This window comes from Hyla sarda, unplaced genomic scaffold, assembly GCF_029499605.1.
Source record: "Hyla sarda isolate aHylSar1 unplaced genomic scaffold, aHylSar1.hap1 scaffold_1927, whole genome shotgun sequence".
NCBI classification, from domain to species: Eukaryota; Metazoa; Chordata; class Amphibia; order Anura; family Hylidae; genus Hyla; species Hyla sarda.
Genome location: NW_026608582.1, coordinates 44,468 through 61,954, shown reverse-complemented (window position 1 = coordinate 61,954; position 17,487 = coordinate 44,468). Strand labels below are relative to the sequence as shown.

The window sequence follows — 17,487 nt, the reverse complement described above, 5'->3', positions numbered from 1 at the left end:
TCTCAAAGTCTGTGCACAGAATTTAGCAAGGGCCTCGCACCTTCTGATGCATCAGGTAGGTGCACAATAGCATAGCCTAACCCTCTGTACTTTGGTCTATATTGATGCGGGACATAGACAGCCAGCTGATGACCAATCCATTAGTGCAATGGATGGCTGGAAGCATTTGTCTTTGCCTTTGCAATACCACAGAAGCAATGCATGGTCAATGTACAGCAATGACACACCTGTGTGAACAGCCAGGAGACCCCCCCCCCCCCATGTTATGTTACATAGTTACATAGTTAGTACGGTCGAAAAAAGACATATGTCCATCAAGTTCAACCAGGGAATTAAGGGGTAGGGGTGTGGCGCGATATTGGGGAAGGGATGAGATTTTATATTTCTTCATAAGCATTAATCTTATTTTGTCAATTAGGAACATTCAGCACCCACCCGCTATCAAGGCAGCTGCCTATCATGTCATGCCCTACCTGCACAGGTGTGCTGGCTACTCAAATGATCCAATTAAGGAGGCCATTTAGTCAGCAGCAGCAGAAGTCCTGTGCCTGGACGCTCCAACAGCGGCCAGACACAAGCAGAAGCAGAAGCAGCAGAAGCAGCAGCAGCACCACCTTTTGTTTTTTGGCTGCAGCAGCAGCAAGGCCCACAGGGCTGGCTAGCTGGCTAGCCAGCAAGCAGGTAGCAATGAAAGTAGGAATCTTTCTTTTTAACCCTGTAAGGGGGTGGTGCACTGTACCCGAAGATACTGCCATATCGGGTCAATGCATAGGGCGACGGAAGCAAGCTTCGAAATCGGCCCCCGTTCTCAAAAATCCATTTAATATATGGTCCCCAGATAGGGGACGTATCAGATATTAAACTGATAAGAACAGATACTACACTTGATCTTAGCCAAAAGGCCGAGAAGCGATAACCGTGAAAGGGGCGGGCCCAACAAGGTGCCCTTCATGGGCACTATCACTGCTTGCTGTCAGGGAGGCTGCCAGACAATTTTCCATGCACACTCTGGGCTGGGGGGCAGTCAACCACCAGTACACACAGCAGAACCTAAACCCATACCATTATTGCTAAGCAGCAAGACAGGGGCCCATTGCACTCCCACGGGGCCTTTTTAAATGCAATCCATAACCCGGATTTGCCAGGAACCCTTCTTACTCCTCCTACTTGCATGTGACACTGGGCTTAGGATCTGCATAGGAAACACACACACAAGCACACACCTACCTTTGTTGCCTGCAGATGCCTCCTTGGCTGTCCCCAAACGGTATCAAACCAACACCCACGGGAAGCTGTAAGCATAGAGGACATGCCTGCACCCCATTGGACTTACCTGTGTGGGTTAAACCCGGGTTATTTGACAACCTATGGCGGTGATGGTTCTGCTCAGGCAGAGCAGTGCTGATGCTCCTCATAAAGCTGTCGCTGCTGTGAAGGTTCTAGGTGACATCACAAATCCCTATGGTTACATACACAACAAAGCTGGGTTGTTGTTGTTTACACTCTGCAAGGCCTGTGGAAGTGAGTGACATCATAGCACTGTAGTTCTGAGGGTTCTAGATGGATGCAACAATCTCCTGTTGCTTCTATGAAGGCCATAATAGACGACATCACCAAACAGCTCCATAGTCACATACACAGCAAAGGAGAGATGTTGTTTACACCTAGTGATGTCAGTGGTATTGAGTGACATCACAGCACAGTGCTAAGGCTCCTGGGCCTGGACACAGCAGCGGCTGCAATATCTCAACGGAGAATACGTTTATATATATGTGTGTGTGTGCGCGTATATATATATATATATATATATATATATATATATATATTTCTCCGCCGAAATCACTTTTAAACCCATTTCCACCTTTTTTTCCCTTCTCTTCCTCTTACTTTTTTTTCACGTTTTTTTACGTTTTTCTCCTTTTCGCCTCTTTTCTGGGCGTATTATTCTTCTTTTTCTTCTTTTTTTTCGTCTAATGCATACCCCATCAGTGCAGCAATGCTTATTCAATACCGCCAGCAGATGGAGACACTGGGGGATAATTTTCAAAGGATTTATACTGATTTTTCCTTTCTGAATTTGTCGCACAGAAAGTTGCAGGCCAAATATGTGTGACATTTCTGCGACTTTAGCTTCTAGAGCATTTTTACAACATTATACATAGGTGCTGAATACATAAAAAGCGACTGTTCAGCGACAGACAAGTCGCATCGGCTGAAAGTAGGCCAGAATGTCAGTCCATGTTGGAGCAGGTTTAGATACAGTCTAAAGTATAGATCTCAAAGTCTGTGCACAGAATTTAGCAAGGGCCTCGCACCTTCTGATGCATCAGGTAGGTACACAATAGCATAGCCTAACCCTCTGTACTTTGGTCTATATTGATGCGGGACATAGACAGCCAGCTGATGACCAATCCATTAGTGCAATGGATGGCTGGAAGCATTTGTCTTTGCCTTTGCAATACCACAGAAGCAATGCATGGTCAATGTACAGCAATGACACACCTGTGTGAACAGCCAGGAGACCCCCCCCCCCCCCCATGTTATGTTACATAGTTACATAGTTAGTACGGTCGAAAAAAGACATATGTCCATCAAGTTCAACCAGGGAATTAAGGGGTAGGGGTGTGGCGCGATATTGGGGAAGGGATGAGATTTTATATTTCTTCATAAGCATTAATCTTATTTTGTCAATTAGGAACATTCAGCACCCACCCGCTATCAAGGCAGCTGCCTATCATGTCATGCCCTACCTGCACAGGTGTGCTGGCTACTCAAATGATCCAATTAAGGAGGCCATTTAGTCAGCAGCAGCAGAAGTCCTGTGCCTGGACGCTCCAACAGCGGCCAGACACAAGCAGAAGCAGAAGCAGCAGAAGCAGCAGCAGCACCACCTTTTGTTTTTTGGCTGCAGCAGCAGCAAGGCCCACAGGGCTGGCTAGCTGGCTAGCCAGCAAGCAGGTAGCAATGAAAGTAGGAATCTTTCTTTTTAACCCTGTAAGGGGGTGGTGCACTGTACCCGAAGATACTGCCATATCGGGTCAATGCATAGGGCGACGGAAGCAAGCTTCGAAATCGGCCCCCGTTCTCAAAAATCCATTTAATATATGGTCCCCAGATAGGGGACGTATCAGATATTAAACTGATAAGAACAGATACTACACTTGATCTTAGCCAAAAGGCCGAGAAGCGATAACCGTGAAAGGGGCGGGCCCAACAAGGTGCCCTTCATGGGCACTATCACTGCTTGCTGTCAGGGAGGCTGCCAGACAATTTTCCATGCACACTCTGGGCTGGGGGGCAGTCAACCACCAGTACACACAGCAGAACCTAAACCCATACCATTATTGCTAAGCAGCAAGACAGGGGCCCATTGCACTCCCACGGGGCCTTTTTAAATGCAATCCATAACCCGGATTTGCCAGGAACCCTTCTTACTCCTCCTACTTGCATGTGACACTGGGCTTAGGATCTGCATAGGAAACACACACACAAGCACACACCTACCTTTGTTGCCTGCAGATGCCTCCTTGGCTGTCCCCAAACGGTATCAAACCAACACCCACGGGAAGCTGTAAGCATAGAGGACATGCCTGCACCCCATTGGACTTACCTGTGTGGGTTAAACCCGGGTTATTTGACAACCTATGGCGGTGATGGTTCTGCTCAGGCAGAGCAGTGCTGATGCTCCTCATAAAGCTGTCGCTGCTGTGAAGGTTCTAGGTGACATCACAAATCCCTATGGTTACATACACAACAAAGCTGGGTTGTTGTTGTTTACACTCTGCAAGGCCTGTGGAAGTGAGTGACATCATAGCACTGTAGTTCTGAGGGTTCTAGATGGATGCAACAATCTCCTGTTGCTTCTATGAAGGCCATAATAGACGACATCACCAAACAGCTCCATAGTCACATACACAGCAAAGGAGAGATGTTGTTTACACCTAGTGATGTCAGTGGTATTGAGTGACATCACAGCACAGTGCTAAGGCTCCTGGGCCTGGACACAGCAGCGGCTGCAATATCTCAACGGAGAATACGTTTATATATATGTGTGTGTGTGCGCGTATATATATATATATATATATATATATATATATATATATATATATACATATATATATTTCTCCGCCGAAATCACTTTTAAACCCATTTCCACCTTTTTTTCCCTTCTCTTCCTCTTACTTTTTTTTCACGTTTTTTTACGTTTTTCTCCTTTTCGCCTCTTTTCTGGGCGTATTATTCTTCTTTTTCTTCTTTTTTTTTCGTCTAATGCATACCCCATCTGTGCAGCAATGCTTATTCAATACCGCCAGCAGATGGAGACACTGGGGGATAATTTTCTAAGGATTTATACTGATTTTTCCTGTCTGAATTTGTCGCACAGAAAGTTGCAGGCCAAATATGTGTGACATTTCTGCGACTTTAGCTTCTAGAGCATTTTTACAACATTATACATAGGTGCTGAATACATAAAAAGCGACTGTTCAGCGACAGACAAGTCGCATCGGCTGAAAGTAGGCCAGAATGTCAGTCCATGTTGGAGCAGGTTTAGATACAGTCTAAAGTATAGATCTCAAAGTCTGTGCACAGAATTTAGCAAGGGCCTCGCACCTTCTGATGCATCAGGTAGGTGCACAATAGCATAGCCTAACCCTCTGTACTTTGGTCTATATTGATGCGGGACATAGACAGCCAGCTGATGACCAATCCATTAGTGCAATGGATGGCTGGAAGCATTTGTCTTTGCCTTTGCAATACCACAGAAGCAATGCATGGTCAATGTACAGCAATGACACACCTGTGTGAACAGCCAGGAGACCCCCCCCCCCCCATGTTATGTTACATAGTTACATAGTTAGTACGGTCGAAAAAAGACATATGTCCATCAAGTTCAACCAGGGAATTAAGGGGTAGGGGTGTGGCGCGATATTGGGGAAGGGATGAGATTTTATATTTCTTCATAAGCATTAATCTTATTTTGTCAATTAGGAACATTCAGCACCCACCCGCTATCAAGGCAGCTGCCTATCATGTCATGCCCTACCTGCACAGGTGTGCTGGCTACTCAAATGATCCAATTAAGGAGGCCATTTAGTCAGCAGCAGCAGAAGTCCTGTGCCTGGACGCTCCAACAGCGGCCAGACACAAGCAGAAGCAGAAGCAGCAGAAGCAGCAGCAGCACCACCTTTTGTTTTTTGGCTGCAGCAGCAGCAAGGCCCACAGGGCTGGCTAGCTGGCTAGCCAGCAAGCAGGTAGCAATGAAAGTAGGAATCTTTCTTTTTAACCCTGTAAGGGGGTGGTGCACTGTACCCGAAGATACTGCCATATCGGGTCAATGCATAGGGCGACGGAAGCAAGCTTCGAAATCGGCCCCCGTTCTCAAAAATCCATTTAATATATGGTCCCCAGATAGGGGACGTATCAGATATTAAACTGATAAGAACAGATACTACACTTGATCTTAGCCAAAAGGCCGAGAAGCGATAACCGTGAAAGGGGCGGGCCCAACAAGGTGCCCTTCATGGGCACTATCACTGCTTGCTGTCAGGGAGGCTGCCAGACAATTTTCCATGCACACTCTGGGCTGGGGGGCAGTCAACCACCAGTACACACAGCAGAACCTAAACCCATACCATTATTGCTAAGCAGCAAGACAGGGGCCCATTGCACTCCCACGGGGCCTTTTTAAATGCAATCCATAACCCGGATTTGCCAGGAACCCTTCTTACTCCTCCTACTTGCATGTGACACTGGGCTTAGGATCTGCATAGGAAACACACACACAAGCACACACCTACCTTTGTTGCCTGCAGATGCCTCCTTGGCTGTCCCCAAACGGTATCAAACCAACACCCACGGGAAGCTGTAAGCATAGAGGACATGCCTGCACCCCATTGGACTTACCTGTGTGGGTTAAACCCGGGTTATTTGACAACCTATGGCGGTGATGGTTCTGCTCAGGCAGAGCAGTGCTGATGCTCCTCATAAAGCTGTCGCTGCTGTGAAGGTTCTAGGTGACATCACAAATCCCTATGGTTACATACACAACAAAGCTGGGTTGTTGTTGTTTACACTCTGCAAGGCCTGTGGAAGTGAGTGACATCATAGCACTGTAGTTCTGAGGGTTCTAGATGGATGCAACAATCTCCTGTTGCTTCTATGAAGGCCATAATAGACGACATCACCAAACAGCTCCATAGTCACATACACAGCAAAGGAGAGATGTTGTTTACACCTAGTGATGTCAGTGGTATTGAGTGACATCACAGCACAGTGCTAAGGCTCCTGGGCCTGGACACAGCAGCGGCTGCAATATCTCAACGGAGAATACGTTTATATATATGTGTGTGTGTGCGCGTATATATATATATATATATATATATATATATATATATATATATTTCTCCGCCGAAATCACTTTTAAACCCATTTCCACCTTTTTTTCCCTTCTCTTCCTCTTACTTTTTTTTCAAGTTTTTTAACGTTTTTCTCCTTTTCGCCTCTTTTCTGGGCGTATTATTCTTCTTTTTCTTCTTTTTTTTCGTCTAATGCATACCCCATCAGTGCAGCAATGCTTATTCAATACCGCCAGCAGATGGAGACACTGGGGGATAATTTTCTAAGGATTTATACTGATTTTTCCTGTCTGAATTTGTCGCACAGAAAGTTGCAGGCCAAATATGTGTGACATTTCTGCGACTTTAGCTTCTAGAGCATTTTTACAACATTATACATAGGTGCTGAATACATAAAAAGCGACTGTTCAGCGACAGACAAGTCGCATCGGCTGAAAGTAGGCCAGAATGTCAGTCCATGTTGGAGCAGGTTTAGATACAGTCTAAAGTATAGATCTCAAAGTCTGTGCACAGAATTTAGCAAGGGCCTCGCACCTTCTGATGCTTCAGGTAGGTGCACAATAGCATAGCCTAACCCTCTGTACTTTGGTCTATATTGATGCGGGACATAGACAGCCAGCTGATGACCAATCCATTAGTGCAATGGATGGCTGGAAGCATTTGTCTTTGCCTTTGCAATACCACAGAAGCAATGCATGGTCAATGTACAGCAATGACACACCTGTGTGAACAGCCAGGAGACCCCCCCCCCCCCCCCCATGTTATGTTACATAGTTACATAGTTAGTACGGTCGAAAAAAGACATATGTCCATCAAGTTCAACCAGGGAATTAAGGGGTAGGGGTGTGGCGCGATATTGGGGAAGGGATGAGATTTTATATTTCTTCATAAGCATTAATCTTATTTTGTCAATTAGGAACATTCAGCACCCACCCGCTATCAAGGCAGCTGCCTATCATGTCATGCCCTACCTGCACAGGTGTGCTGGCTACTCAAATGATCCAATTAAGGAGGCCATTTAGTCAGCAGCAGCAGAAGTCCTGTGCCTGGACGCTCCAACAGCGGCCAGACACAAGCAGAAGCAGAAGCAGCAGAAGCAGCAGCAGCACCACCTTTTGTTTTTTGGCTGCAGCAGCAGCAAGGCCCACAGGGCTGGCTAGCTGGCTAGCCAGCAAGCAGGTAGCAATGAAAGTAGGAATCTTTCTTTTTAACCCTGTAAGGGGGTGGTGCACTGTACCCGAAGATACTGCCATATCGGGTCAATGCATAGGGCGACGGAAGCAAGCTTCGAAATCGGCCCCCGTTCTCAAAAATCCATTTAATATATGGTCCCCAGATAGGGGACGTATCAGATATTAAACTGATAAGAACAGATACTACACTTGATCTTAGCCAAAAGGCCGAGAAGCGATAACCGTGAAAGGGGCGGGCCCAACAAGGTGCCCTTCATGGGCACTATCACTGCTTGCTGTCAGGGAGGCTGCCAGACAATTTTCCATGCACACTCTGGGCTGGGGGGCAGTCAACCACCAGTACACACAGCAGAACCTAAACCCATACCATTATTGCTAAGCAGCAAGACAGGGGCCCATTGCACTCCCACGGGGCCTTTTTAAATGCAATCCATAACCCGGATTTGCCAGGAACCCTTCTTACTCCTCCTACTTGCATGTGACACTGGGCTTAGGATCTGCATAGGAAACACACACACAAGCACACACCTACCTTTGTTGCCTGCAGATGCCTCCTTGGCTGTCCCCAAACGGTATCAAACCAACACCCACGGGAAGCTGTAAGCATAGAGGACATGCCTGCACCCCATTGGACTTACCTGTGTGGGTTAAACCCGGGTTATTTGACAACCTATGGCGGTGATGGTTCTGCTCAGGCAGAGCAGTGCTGATGCTCCTCATAAAGCTGTCGCTGCTGTGAAGGTTCTAGGTGACATCACAAATCCCTATGGTTACATACACAACAAAGCTGGGTTGTTGTTGTTTACACTCTGCAAGGCCTGTGGAAGTGAGTGACATCATAGCACTGTAGTTCTGAGGGTTCTAGATGGATGCAACAATCTCCTGTTGCTTCTATGAAGGCCATAATAGACGACATCACCAAACAGCTCCATAGTCACATACACAGCAAAGGAGAGATGTTGTTTACACCTAGTGATGTCAGTGGTATTGAGTGACATCACAGCACAGTGCTAAGGCTCCTGGGCCTGGACACAGCAGCGGCTGCAATATCTCAACGGAGAATACGTTTATATATATGTGTGTGTGTGCGCGTATATATATATATATATATATATATATATATATATATATATTTCTCCGCCGAAATCACTTTTAAACCCATTTCCACCTTTTTTTCCCTTCTCTTCCTCTTACTTTTTTTTCACGTTTTTTTACGTTTTTCTCCTTTTCGCCTCTTTTCTGGGTGTATTATTCTTCTTTTTCTTCTTTTTTTTCGTCTAATGCATACCCCATCAGTGCAGCAATGCTTATTCAATACCGCCAGCAGATGGAGACACTGGGGGATAATTTTCTAAGGATTTATACTGATTTTTCCTGTCTGAATTTGTCGCACAGAAAGTTGCAGGCCAAATATGTGTGACATTTCTGCGACTTTAGCTTCTAGAGCATTTTTACAACATTATACATAGGTGCTGAATACATAAAAAGCGACTGTTCAGCGACAGACAAGTCGCATCGGCTGAAAGTAGGCCAGAATGTCAGTCCATGTTGGAGCAGGTTTAGATACAGTCTAAAGTATAGATCTCAAAGTCTGTGCACAGAATTTAGCAAGGGCCTCGCACCTTCTGATGCATCAGGTAGGTGCACAATAGCATAGCCTAACCCTCTGTACTTTGGTCTATATTGATGCGGGACATAGACAGCCAGCTGATGACCAATCCATTAGTGCAATGGATGGCTGGAAGCATTTGTCTTTGCCTTTGCAATACCACAGAAGCAATGCATGGTCAATGTACAGCAATGACACACCTGTGTGAACAGCCAGGAGACCCCCCCCCCCCCCCCCCCATGTTATGTTACATAGTTACATAGTTAATACGGTCGAAAAAAGACATATGTCCATCAAGTTCAACCAGGGAATTAAGGGGTAGGGGTGTGGCGCGATATTGGGGAAGGGATGAGATTTTATATTTCTTCATAAGCATTAATCTTATTTTGTCAATTAGGAACATTCAGCACCCACCCGCTATCAAGGCAGCTGCCTATCATGTCATGCCCTACCTGCACAGGTGTGCTGGCTACTCAAATGATCCAATTAAGGAGGCCATTTAGTCAGCAGCAGCAGAAGTCCTGTGCCTGGACGCTCCAACAGCGGCCAGACACAAGCAGAAGCAGAAGCAGCAGCAGCACCACCTTTTGTTTTTTGGCTGCAGCAGCAGCAAGGCCCACAGGGCTGGCTAGCTGGCTAGCCAGCAAGCAGGTAGCAATGAAAGTAGGAATCTTTCTTTTTAACCCTGTAAGGGGGTGGTGCACTGTACCCGAAGATACTGCCATATCGGGTCAATGCATAGGGCGACGGAAGCAAGCTTCGAAATCGGCCCCCGTTCTCAAAAATCCATTTAATATATGGTCCCCAGATAGGGGACGTATCAGATATTAAACTGATAAGAACAGATACTACACTTGATCTTAGCCAAAAGGCCGAGAAGCGATAACCGTGAAAGGGGCGGGCCCAACAAGGTGCCCTTCATGGGCACTATCACTGCTTGCTGTCAGGGAGGCTGCCAGACAATTTTCCATGCACACTCTGGGCTGGGGGGCAGTCAACCACCAGTACACACAGCAGAACCTAAACCCATACCATTATTGCTAAGCAGCAAGACAGGGGCCCATTGCACTCCCACGGGGCCTTTTTAAATGCAATCCATAACCCGGATTTGCCAGGAACCCTTCTTACTCCTCCTACTTGCATGTGACACTGGGCTTAGGATCTGCATAGGAAACACACACACAAGCACACACCTACCTTTGTTGCCTGCAGATGCCTCCTTGGCTGTCCCCAAACGGTATCAAACCAACACCCACGGGAAGCTGTAAGCATAGAGGACATGCCTGCACCCCATTGGACTTACCTGTGTGGGTTAAACCCGGGTTATTTGACAACCTATGGCGGTGATGGTTCTGCTCAGGCAGAGCAGTGCTGATGCTCCTCATAAAGCTGTCGCTGCTGTGAAGGTTCTAGGTGACATCACAAATCCCTATGGTTACATACACAACAAAGCTGGGTTGTTGTTGTTTACACTCTGCAAGGCCTGTGGAAGTGAGTGACATCATAGCACTGTAGTTCTGAGGGTTCTAGATGGATGCAACAATCTCCTGTTGCTTCTATGAAGGCCATAATAGACGACATCACCAAACAGCTCCATAGTCACATACACAGCAAAGGAGAGATGTTGTTTACACCTAGTGATGTCAGTGGTATTGAGTGACATCACAGCACAGTGCTAAGGCTCCTGGGCCTGGACACAGCAGCGGCTGCAATATCTCAACGGAGAATACGTTTATATATATGTGTGTGTGTGCGCGTATATATATATATATATATATATATATATATATATATATATATATATTTCTCCGCCGAAATCACTTTTAAACCCATTTCCACCTTTTTTTCCCTTCTCTTCCTCTTACTTTTTTTTCACGTTTTTTTACGTTTTTCTCCTTTTCGCCTCTTTTCTGGGCGTATTATTCTTCTTTTTCTTCTTTTTTTTCGTCTAATGCATACCCCATCAGTGCAGCAATGCTTATTCAATACCGCCAGCAGATGGAGACACTGGGGGATAATTTTCTAAGGATTTATACTGATTTTTCCTGTCTGAATTTGTCGCACAGAAAGTTGCAGGCCAAATATGTGTGACATTTCTGCGACTTTAGCTTCTAGAGCATTTTTACAACATTATACATAGGTGCTGAATACATAAAAAGCGACTGTTCAGCGACAGACAAGTCGCATCGGCTGAAAGTAGGCCAGAATGTCAGTCCATGTTGGAGCAGGTTTAGATACAGTCTAAAGTATAGATCTCAAAGTCTGTGCACAGAATTTAGCAAGGGCCTCGCACCTTCTGATGCATCAGGTAGGTGCACAATAGCATAGCCTAACCCTCTGTACTTTGGTCTATATTGATGCGGGACATAGACAGCCAGCTGATGACCAATCCATTAGTGCAATGGATGGCTGGAAGCATTTGTCTTTGCCTTTGCAATACCACAGAAGCAATGCATGGTCAATGTACAGCAATGACACACCTGTGTGAACAGCCAGGAGACCCCCCCCCCCCCCCCCCCATGTTATGTTACATAGTTACATAGTTAGTACGGTCGAAAAAAGACATATGTCCATCAAGTTCAACCAGGGAATTAAGGGGTAGGGGTGTGGCGCGATATTGGGGAAGGGATGAGATTTTATATTTCTTCATAAGCATTAATCTTATTTTGTCAATTAGGAACATTCAGCACCCACCCGCTATCAAGGCAGCTGCCTATCATGTCATGCCCTACCTGCACAGGTGTGCTGGCTACTCAAATGATCCAATTAAGGAGGCCATTTAGTCAGCAGCAGCAGAAGTCCTGTGCCTGGACGCTCCAACAGCGGCCAGACACAAGCAGAAGCAGAAGCAGCAGAAGCAGCAGCAGCACCACCTTTTGTTTTTTGGCTGCAGCAGCAGCAAGGCCCACAGGGCTGGCTAGCTGGCTAGCCAGCAAGCAGGTAGCAATGAAAGTAGGAATCTTTCTTTTTAACCCTGTAAGGGGGTGGTGCACTGTACCCGAAGATACTGCCATATCGGGTCAATGCATAGGGCGACGGAAGCAAGCTTCGAAATCGGCCCCCGTTCTCAAAAATCCATTTAATATATGGTCCCCAGATAGGGGACGTATCAGATATTAAACTGATAAGAACAGATTTTTTTTTTTTTTAAGTTAACCCTCAGAACTCCATCAGAGCTCTAAGTTCTTATTTGAGCTTGATTTTTTTGTTCATCATCAGGAAAACCCGTTTTTCTTTATTTCTTTATCTTTTTTAACAATAAAAGAAACCATATTTAAAACATAAAAAAATATTTAACCAAAACTAACCATGCAATATTTCACCAAAGAGAATTACCAAAAGGTCATTCCTCTTCTCCATGCAAAAACCATCAAGAACTCTAGGAAACCACAAGTTATTGCACCTCTCTGCATCTCACTTTTAGCTGGAACCGCCAGCCACGCCGGAACTTTGTATGTTTCCACAAATCTATCCATATCTGCGTGAAACGAACGATAAACTTTATCCCTTGCTTCATTGATTTTGTATCCCAATCTTTCTTTTAGACTACCCAAATCCTTGTCAAAGGCCTTTTTCTCTTTATTTATCACACTCTCGAAAACAACATCAAGAGAGCCTCCATACCTTACCGGTATAAATTCATCTTCTTCATTTTCTTTCCTTTTCTTCTCCTCCACCACTTTTCTAGTTGGAGCTTCTTCCCCTTCCGGTTCTTCACTCACCTCAATTTCCTCCTCTCTATTTCTTTTCATACCCTCCTTTTTCTTCTTCCTCTTAGGACACGTGCCTACCAGATGCCCCTCATCACCACATAGGTGACATTTTTTCTTTTCTTTACATGCTTCTGGTTCATGGCCTTCTCCTTGACATTTATAGCACCACAAGATGTCGCAGAAATCTTTCCTATGCCCGTACTTCTTACACTTTCGACAAAAGTCGTCCATGCCAGAAAAGAACAGGTCCCCATTAACTGTACCAATCTTAAAACGACCAGGCGGATACATTAGCCTTCCATCAGGTCCTTTCTGAAACTTTACTTGAAATTTCCACTTCGTCGTCCAAAGACCGAATTGATTATATATCTTGCCTTTTGGCTTCACCTCCTCACAGAATCTGGAAAGGAACAAAACAATCTCCTCTTCTGGGATATACGGACTGTACATCCTTACAGTTAGAAGTCTTTCCTGCGTCGGAAAATGGGGAGTAATCTCTACCCCTCCCAACACAGGGTGCGACTTCCACAGCAATGCTTTATTGCAGAACGTACCACAGTCCTCCTCCGAAACCAGAACCACGTCATAGATACCACTTCTTGGAAATTCCAGCATGGATAATATCTTTTCCTTCTTCAGCTCAAAGAGCTTGAACAAAATCTCTTCCACTACGAAAAATAAGCCTCTCTCCTTCTTCTCAGAGTCCAAAAGAGTAACACGAACTCCATTTCGTAGTCTGGCGTAGCTAGGTACACCTACAGCAGGATCTTCTGTCTTGCCAGCCTCCTCCATCGCAGAACAAAACACCTCCCCTACTGCAAGCAGGTAGGTGGTGATCGCTCCTCGTTGCCCGGGGACTAAGCCGCTACCCTGATGTCAGCAAGGGGGTTTAGTCCCACCAAAAGATGGAACGATCCCCCAGGGAAAAGGAGCGGGTACCCCGGGCACCTTCCAGCCAGATCAAGCAAGCAAATACTACACTTGATCTTAGCCAAAAGGCCGAGAAGCGATAACCGTGAAAGGGGCGGGCCCAACAAGGTGCCCTTCATGGGCACTATCACTGCTTGCTGTCAGGGAGGCTGCCAGACAATTTTCCATGCACACTCTGGGCTGGGGGGCAGTCAACCACCAGTACACACAGCAGAACCTAAACCCATACCATTATTGCTAAGCAGCAAGACAGGGGCCCATTGCACTCCCACGGGGCCTTTTTAAATGCAATCCATAACCCGGATTTGCCAGGAACCCTTCTTACTCCTCCTACTTGCATGTGACACTGGGCTTAGGATCTGCATAGGAAACACACACACAAGCACACACCTACCTTTGTTGCCTGCAGATGCCTCCTTGGCTGTCCCCAAACGGTATCAAACCAACACCCACGGGAAGCTGTAAGCATAGAGGACATGCCTGCACCCCATTGGACTTACCTGTGTGGGTTAAACCCGGGTTATTTGACAACCTATGGCGGTGATGGTTCTGCTCAGGCAGAGCAGTGCTGATGCTCCTCATAAAGCTGTCGCTGCTGTGAAGGTTCTAGGTGACATCACAAATCCCTATGGTTACATACACAACAAAGCTGGGTTGTTGTTGTTTACACTCTGCAAGGCCTGTGGAAGTGAGTGACATCATAGCACTGTAGTTCTGAGGGTTCTAGATGGATGCAACAATCTCCTGTTGCTTCTATGAAGGCCATAATAGACGACATCACCAAACAGCTCCATAGTCACATACACAGCAAAGGAGAGATGTTGTTTACACCTAGTGATGTCAGTGGTATTGAGTGACATCACAGCACAGTGCTAAGGCTCCTGGGCCTGGACACAGCAGCGGCTGCAATATCTCAACGGAGAATACGTTTATATATGTGTGTGTGTGCGCGTATATATATATATATATATATATATATATATATATTTCTCCGCCGAAATCACTTTTAAACCCATTTCCACCTTTTTTTCCCTTCTCTTCCTCTTACTTTTTTTTCACGTTTTTTTACGTTTTTCTCCTTTTCGCCTCTTTTCTGGGCGTATTATTCTTCTTTTTCTTCTTTTTTTCGTCTAATGCATACCCCATCAGTGCAGCAATGCTTATTCAATACCGCCAGCAGATGGAGACACTGGGGGATAATTTTCTAAGGATTTATACTGATTTTTCCTGTCTGAATTTGTCGCACAGAAAGTTGCAGGCCAAATATGTGTGACATTTCTGCGACTTTAGCTTCTAGAGCATTTTTACAACATTATACATAGGTGCTGAATACATAAAAAGCGACTGTTCAGCGACAGACAAGTCGCATCGGCTGAAAGTAGGCCAGAATGTCAGTCCATGTTGGAGCAGGTTTAGATACAGTCTAAAGTATAGATCTCAAAGTCTGTGCACAGAATTTAGCAAGGGCCTCGCACCTTCTGATGCATCAGGTAGGTGCACAATAGCATAGCCTAACCCTCTGTACTTTGGTCTATATTGATGCGGGACATAGACAGCCAGCTGATGACCAATCCATTAGTGCAATGGATGGCTGGAAGCATTTGCCTTTGCCTTTGCAATACCACAGAAGCAATGCATGGTCAATGTACAGCAATGACACACCTGTGTGAACAGCCAGGAGACCCCCCCCCCCCCCCCCCATGTTATGTTACATAGTTACATAGTTAGTACGGTCGAAAAAAGACATATGTCCATCAAGTTCAACCAGGGAATTAAGGGGTAGGGGTGTGGCGCGATATTGGGGAAGGGATGAGATTTTATATTTCTTCATAAGCATTAATCTTATTTTGTCAATTAGGAACATTCAGCACCCACCCGCTATCAAGGCAGCTGCCTATCATGTCATGCCCTACCTGCACAGGTGTGCTGGCTACTCAAATGATCCAATTAAGGAGGCCATTTAGTCAGCAGCAGCAGAAGTCCTGTGCCTGGACGCTCCAACAGCGGCCAGACACAAGCAGAAGCAGAAGCAGCAGAAGCAGCAGCAGCACCACCTTTTGTTTTTTGGCTGCAGCAGCAGCAAGGCCCACAGGGCTGGCTAGCTGGCTAGCCAGCAAGCAGGTAGCAATGAAAGTAGGAATCTTTCTTTTTAACCCTGTAAGGGGGTGGTGCACTGTACCCGAAGATACTGCCATATCGGGTCAATGCATAGGGCGACGGAAGCAAGCTTCGAAATCGGCCCCCGTTCTCAAAAATCCATTTAATATATGGTCCCCAGATAGGGGACGTATCAGATATTAAACTGATAAGAACAGATACTACACTTGATCTTAGCCAAAAGGCCGAGAAGCGATAACCGTGAAAGGGGCGGGCCCAACAAGGTGCCCTTCATGGGCACTATCACTGCTTGCTGTCAGGGAGGCTGCCAGACAATTTTCCATGCACACTCTGGGCTGGGGGGCAGTCAACCACCAGTACACACAGCAGAACCTAAACCCATACCATTATTGCTAAGCAGCAAGACAGGGGCCCATTGCACTCCCACGGGGCCTTTTTAAATGCAATCCATAACCCGGATTTGCCAGGAACCCTTCTTACTCCTCCTACTTGCATGTGACACTGGGCTTAGGATCTGCATAGGAAACACACACACAAGCACACACCTACCTTTGTTGCCTGCAGATGCCTCCTTGGCTGTCCCCAAACGGTATCAAACCAACACCCACGGGAAGCTGTAAGCATAGAGGACATGCCTGCACCCCATTGGACTTACCTGTGTGGGTTAAACCCGGGTTATTTGACAACCTATGGCGGTGATGGTTCTGCTCAGGCAGAGCAGTGCTGATGCTCCTCATAAAGCTGTCGCTGCTGTGAAGGTTCTAGGTGACATCACAAATCCCTATGGTTACATACACAATAAAGCTGGGTTGTTGTTGTTTACACTCTGCAAGGCCTGTGGAAGTGAGTGACATCATAGCACTGTAGTTCTGAGGGTTCTAGATGGATGCAACAATCTCCTGTTGCTTCTATGAAGGCCATAATAGACGACATCACCAAACAGCTCCATAGTCACATACACAGCAAAGGAGAGATGTTGTTTACACCTAGTGATGTCAGTGGTATTGAGTGACATCACAGCACAGTGCTAAGGCTCCTGGGCCTGGACACAGCAGCGGCTGCAATATCTCAACGGAGAATACGTTTATATATATGTGTGTGTGTGCGCGTATATATATATATATATATATATATATATATATATATATATATATTTCTCCGCCGAAATCACTTTTAAACCCATTTCCACCTTTTTTTCCCTTCTCTTCCTCTTACTTTTTTTTCACGTTTTTTTACGTTTTTCTCCTTTTCGCCTCTTTTCTGGGCGTATTATTCTTCTTTTTCTTCTTTTTTTTCGTCTAATGCATACCCCATCAGTGCAGCAATGCTTATTCAATACCGCCAGCAGATGGAGACACTGGGGGATAATTTTCTAAGGATTTATACTGATTTTTCCTGTCTGAATTTGTCGCACAGAAAGTTGCAGGCCAAATATGTGTGACATTTCTGCGACTTTAGCTTCTAGAGCATTTTTACAACATTATACATAGGTGCTGAATACATAAAAAGCGACTGTTCAGCGACAGACAAGTCGCATCGGCTGAAAGTAGGCCAGAATGTCAGTCCAT

The 17,487-nt window shown here is 45.8% G+C and overlaps 7 non-coding genes and 1 pseudogene across 7 annotated transcripts; all 8 read right to left on the bottom strand.

Moving 5' to 3' along the window:
- Positions 1-723: 723 nt before the first annotated feature.
- Positions 724-914, bottom strand: LOC130316230 (U2 spliceosomal RNA). Its single transcript, XR_008863585.1, has one exon. It is a non-coding gene; the product is annotated as a U2 spliceosomal RNA (small nuclear RNA).
- Positions 915-3,000: 2,086 nt separating this feature from the next.
- Positions 3,001-3,191, bottom strand: LOC130316229 (U2 spliceosomal RNA). The gene has a single exon (XR_008863584.1). It is a non-coding gene; the product is annotated as a U2 spliceosomal RNA (small nuclear RNA).
- Positions 3,192-5,294: 2,103 nt separating this feature from the next.
- LOC130316228 (U2 spliceosomal RNA) lies at positions 5,295-5,485 on the bottom strand. Its single transcript, XR_008863583.1, has one exon. It is a non-coding gene; the product is annotated as a U2 spliceosomal RNA (small nuclear RNA).
- Positions 5,486-7,577: 2,092 nt separating this feature from the next.
- Positions 7,578-7,768, bottom strand: LOC130316227 (U2 spliceosomal RNA). The gene has a single exon (XR_008863582.1). It is a non-coding gene; the product is annotated as a U2 spliceosomal RNA (small nuclear RNA).
- Positions 7,769-9,851: 2,083 nt separating this feature from the next.
- On the bottom strand, positions 9,852-10,042 carry LOC130316226 (U2 spliceosomal RNA). The gene has a single exon (XR_008863581.1). It is a non-coding gene; the product is annotated as a U2 spliceosomal RNA (small nuclear RNA).
- A 2,098-nt stretch (positions 10,043-12,140) lies between these two features.
- On the bottom strand, positions 12,141-12,329 carry LOC130316235 (U2 spliceosomal RNA). The gene has a single exon (XR_008863589.1). It is a non-coding gene; the product is annotated as a U2 spliceosomal RNA (small nuclear RNA).
- Positions 12,330-13,771: 1,442 nt separating this feature from the next.
- LOC130316239 (U2 spliceosomal RNA) lies at positions 13,772-13,882 on the bottom strand (annotated as a pseudogene).
- A 2,082-nt stretch (positions 13,883-15,964) lies between these two features.
- Positions 15,965-16,155, bottom strand: LOC130316225 (U2 spliceosomal RNA). The gene has a single exon (XR_008863580.1). It is a non-coding gene; the product is annotated as a U2 spliceosomal RNA (small nuclear RNA).
- Positions 16,156-17,487: the final 1,332 nt, after the last annotated feature.